General features: G+C 39.0%; 1 long non-coding RNA gene across 1 annotated transcript; it reads right to left on the bottom strand.

Moving 5' to 3' along the window:
- Nucleotides 1-321: 321 nt before the first annotated feature.
- Nucleotides 322-5062, bottom strand: LOC306709758. The gene is made up of 4 exons (XR_013767488.1): nt 4981-5062; nt 3141-3214; nt 1886-2072; nt 322-596 (listed from the first exon to the last, which is right to left on the bottom strand). It is a non-coding gene; the product is annotated as an uncharacterized lncRNA (long non-coding RNA).
- Nucleotides 5063-5613: the final 551 nt, after the last annotated feature.

The raw sequence follows: 5613 nt of genomic DNA, 5'->3' as shown, positions 1-5613 counted from the left end.
TCATCAGTTTACAGTTGTTATCATTTAATTAAATTCTGTTTTGAATTTGGACCGGATCAAATTGCTTTTTGATGCGCCTGCGCAGTAAGAAGTAAACACGGCAGCGGCCTTACGATTCCTCCAGAAACTTCAGCCTCAACAATTGCCATTTAAAACAGTTGCCACTAGGCAGGTCAAGATACCAGACATTTTGTAGTTGATAACAATACCAGAGAAATTCCACGATTTTCAATGCCCCTTTCGATACCACGGTAAAAAACTAAAACAGAAAAATAAATCCCACGTACTTCAACAGACACTCCTTTATGGTTGTTTCGGACCAAGGGATCCACATAGTTGATCTTGCCTGCCTTCCGGTGTCGGTCCACGGGAAACCACACCGTGGATCCTGCCTTCTGTCCAGTGTAAATAAAGTCTGTTCTGTACCTGAATCCTGTCTTATGGTCTTGCTATTGGGTCCGGTCCTGAACTCCCTTGACAGCAATAGCAGAAGATCACCTCCGGGAACCAGGGACAGAATTGAGGGGAACTAATTACCCAGGACCCAAACTTTGGGAGGGTCCTCAAAAAGTCTGGAATTTAAGATTTGTTTTCATCTGCAATTGTGAAGAAAAACATTTGCAAATTAGCATTATACGTACACTATTAGTTAGCTAAATAGACAAAACAGACTATCCCGAAACCAATAATAGAGCCTTAAAGAGTCCTTCTCTCTCTCAAAGGTGTACATGGTTTAGTCCACTCCAGTGGTATTGTGGACAAATATAGTTTGTCTCTAAATACGGTAATTGTGCTGATGCTGAGGGCTTCAGGTGAACTGTGAAGCATGGGCGGCATGAAAAAAAATATATCAGCAAATGCCCCAAAACGGCATGTTTTCGATCACGTGGCAATTTCCTCGGAGTAATTTATTTTCCTCTGTGATGTAGAGGTCAGTGTAGATCTTACTAATCAAAGTCTGCTTTCCAGATTTAGTGGCTTGCTCAAACAAATGCTGAAACTTCTTCCCCAGGTTGGATTTGACTTTCCGCTGGCAATCAATGAGAGTCTCTGAATGAATGTGCAAGAGATTGTATTGATTAAAATGTGCTATTGTTATTGCAGCAAAGCTAACATTTCCAGATAGACAGAAACCAGGACAGGAGCTTTAGGCGGAAGGGCCAATGGCCCCTTGGGCCTCTTCTTTCGGCACCCCTCTGACCCACATCTTTAATGGAGAGGGCTTGATCTCAACTCAAAAACATTTATCTGCACCTTTATTCCTATCTACAATCATTTATATAATGAGTTAAGACATTTCCAATATGTATGGCAACTGACAAAAGCCAAAAGGCATGGTGAAATATTTGGTCTGGAGCTCTGCAAACAAAATTCTATCTCAATATTAACCATTCAGCTTATTGCTGTTGAGCAGAGTAGCAGTCTGACAAAATACTGAAAGACTCATTTGTCATTTCTGATAGCAGACTGTCACGCAACCAATTTAATCCTTTAACCCTACATTAACAGATATTTTTGGGCACTTGGCTGTTCATCAGTGTTCAGTATATTCACCTTTTGTGTTGATACTGTGAACCTGTTAGCAAAACGTTGCTTATTTACACACCCAGCAGTTATTGATCAACTATAGCATTCATTCATGAGTTTCTTATTATCTGACTAAGTCCAATATTCATCCTCCTTCTAGCTCTGCAATAGTTGGGCCATGTGTATTGACTGGAGGCAGATTGCATTCCCAAACATTTGTCCTAAAAATGGGTAATACTATATCTTAACCATGGTCACAGGTGTTGTTCATCACACTGCAGTGTCAGATTTAACTCTGTTTCTATCTTTTTATGCATCCATTTATTTTCTGTTTTTTTCCCTTTATTGTTTTACTTACCTTTGGATGTTGAGCTGATGTTTGATAATCGCTGCACCAAGTCATTCTTTTTGATCAACTTCAAAACCTTAATGGTCACCTCCACTGCATTTTTGTCGTAGGTCTCTATGGTCTCTATGATGATTTGGTCTGCCAAATCCTCCAATGTTGCCAGCAGCTCTAGATGTCTTGCCATGGTTTCTTCTTGCTGAAATACCATTACACCCATAGAAATAGAATTGGATTAAAACAGGCATTGTTTCTATTGTCTTTTGACTTCAAAGAAAAGGGCCAAGGTTGGAGCATTAGACCCAGCGCTACCACTGGCCACCAGCCCGCTGTTTGGCTCATTTTCTGTAACCAGTGTAGCATTGAAGCATGGTAGAATAAGCAAGCTAACTAACTAGCCAGCTGTCTGCTAGCTAGCTGGCTTGCTAATTCAACCATTTTTTAAGGATCATCTGGTGATTGCAATGTGCTTTCCTCCACTGTCACAAGTGTGTGGATAAAGCATTAAGTTGTTAAACGTTACTACTTCCCTGCTTGTTTTAGTCGTTACTGCAAACCCTCACATCAGTTAGTCCACAACTTGTCATTGAGTCGGCTTAGTTCATACGGAAGCTCGCTAAAACTCTCGCGATGGCAACAGAACACATTAAAAGGGCCACTTTGACCATCCTGCTACGGAATGTCTGATCTACTCCTATTCTATTTCCATGATTACACACTGGTAACAATTTACAGTGAGGGTGCATTTATTAACATCCATTAAAAACTGAAACATGTTATGTAGTGTTAAACAGTTGAATGTGTTAGTTATACTCCCAAGTTTGGCACACAAGGTAACACTTAATAATACACACATAATATAAACTAAACTTGTTTTATTCATGATGTGTGTATTTGTTTAAAGGGGTAGTCTAGTGATTTAGTGCTGTACCTCCATAACATAGGGATTCTCAAAAGAGACAAATCACATGCTCAGATCAGAGCATGTTCTAACTTTTAGTCTCTAGCATGGGCGAAGCTCTAAAACACTGGATGACACGTTTCCCATAATGCAACTTCGTATTGTCGTTCATAAAAAAGAGCAAAAGTAGACTGAAGTTCCTCTTTAAGTTGTATGAATGATACTTTGTTATTATGGCAATTGTATAGTTAATTAAACAAATTATATATTTGAAATAAATATCCTCTCTCACACATGATGTATTTACGAGCTATTCTTCATGATCGGATTATTGACTGAGTGGACCTTTGAGTATTGAATACTGACCGCCTGCAGGCTTGAATGGAGGCTCTGACAGGTTTGTAGCTTGCTCCTTTGTGGTGGATGGCAGCTGTAGTCAGCTTGGAATAACAAAAGGTTGGCATGGATCAAACACAGAAAGCATCAAAACAGCTACAAAACAGGACCATAGAACAACTAATGTGTATGCTGGGTTTCTATTTGAACATGTTTAAATGCTTTAATGTTCAAAAAACACATAATTCTTCTCATACCGTCTTTCTGAAACACTCCACTAGTGCCTGTCTCTCTCAGACCCCAGATATCCAAATGTATAGACTGACAACATTTATTTTTCAGAATAAGTCCCCTTTAAGTATTCAAATATAAATCCATGTCTAATCGTAATTATCAAACCATTTAATTAATATAAGGGGTCATCATACATCTACATCGACTGTTATCCACATTATCCGATCTAGAACTGAAAATATGCCCTAAATATATTTCAATAAAAGAAACCACAGTGTTAAATTAGTTCTAAAAGAATGCAATTAACTGTAAAATGTTGTGCACATTTCCTTTCCATGTTAAAGATAACCCGCTGCCACACTGATTGGAAGTAGACTAGAGCGAGAGAGAGAGTCAAGTTTATCTAAAGCCACTCGTCACTGTGACAGCCTCCAAATGCCTTGCAGACCGACATTATGCAACAGTTCCAGTGTTTTTACATCAGCTGGTGTAATAGACAGCAGCAAGAGGGGCCGAGTGGCTCAGCTGTCCATTGTTTTGTTCATTTTGGATTTCTAAGATAATGAAAACACAAAGAGTCTGCCTTTTTAGTCAAATACAGAACTAAGTTCAGTTGTTGCTTTCGATACATTATTATGGGAAAAAATATTGTTTATAGCTGCTTTAAAATTAAAAGGTCCACCCCAAATTGAACAAAACCTGAGCAAAAATGACCCTGACCTGATTAACAAAGTTACCGAGGGATTGGTTACGACCCCTTAAAGGAATAGTGTGGAGTTTTAGTTTAGAGGGTATGGTTTACATTTTGGTTCATATTTATTCTCATTATCTACCCAAGACCTTCCTCGTTGCCAGTGTTTTGGTATATTTTGTAAAAAGAATATAAAATAATAAGTTTAATGAAATCTTAAGTAAAGAGGTAAAGATTAAACACCAAAGTATGGTTTACATTTTGTACTACGTTCCACACTTGGCACACGAGAAGTTTCAGTTGGTTGCAATATGAAACCTCTACGCTAGATGTCACCAAATCCTACACACTGCACCTTTAAGTGACTATTAAGCATATTTAGAAGTTGAAAATGTGTACAGCCTAGTTGCGTAACCAATCTCCAGTCAGTCCAGATACGTGGTACATTTAGAGTCAAATGAGAGAAGTTTCTGGGAGAGGTTTATTCGCGGTTAAATCGCTTATTTCAGGCTAAAAAGTCGGCTTTCACGACAGCCGGATATCAACGGATTAGTGTGTGTGCAATAGGCGGTGGAGGACTGGAAGTACTCCAGGATGGACCTGCTTTAAAGGGCCTGGAGGAGGAACCCTGTGTGGTTGGGAACCTCGCTCGGTTATAAGGAGCAGCTTTAGGACCCTGGCCCTTAACACCCTCAATTTAAAATGCCAATCTGACCCCAATTGCTTCACTAAAACACAACAGGTAATGTCTAAGCCCTGTTATCACATGCAACACCAAGCATGATAAACCAGCAGAGAAGCAAAACAATCTCAGTCAACCAAGTAAGTAAATCACATAATACTGAATAACACCATTTTAACCTTAGCTTGTAGCAGGTCTGTTATTCAAATGTATATCCAATCATTTACTACTGTCAGCCTTTCCCAGGGGAAGAGCTCTCTTACCTTTAGGAGACTACAAAGACATCCTCAGAGACGAGCAATTCATTGCAATGGGACGTTAAACACAGGGTTACCAGTGGAAGCATGGAGACGTAATAAAAAGGTAAACAAAGAGGACGGCAGAGAAGAGAAAAAGAGAAGAGGAACCTGAAAGTTCCCCATATGCAGTTAGTTCCTCAGGGCTCAATGGGTTTTTCATAAGCATCATCAACTTTTCTTTTTTTAAACCAAACATGATGATTGTGCCGTCCTCACTAAAAGATGTTGCAGGAATCGTATTTTTCAGCTAAACAGACAGATTGACATCATGTTCTCCAAGGAACAGACAGGATGTTGTGTTTGGCAGCATTTAATGAAGGAAAATATGTCATTTGTAAAACTGAAAAAGAGCATAAAATTACAAAAACTAAGTGCCTTTGTAAATACTAAATAATATCTTAAAAGATTACTGGCATAAACCAAAGTGGTGTCTTGTATGTAGATCAAAGCGTTCAGCAGCTTCTTCATGTGTGAGTCAAAGATCTGAGACTTGAGATGAATCCTCATCCTTAAGTTCTACTGTTACCATTTAGTTTGGATACAACTTGTTGTATTTCTTAATTCAACCACAAGATGGCACCATGATATGTGAAGCAC

This window comes from Pholis gunnellus, assembly GCF_910591455.1.
Source record: "Pholis gunnellus genome assembly, chromosome: 17".
In the NCBI taxonomy this organism is placed as follows: domain Eukaryota; kingdom Metazoa; phylum Chordata; class Actinopteri; order Perciformes; family Pholidae; genus Pholis; species Pholis gunnellus.
Note: the sequence above shows the minus strand (reverse complement) of the source record. Positions and strands in the feature narration are given on the sequence as shown.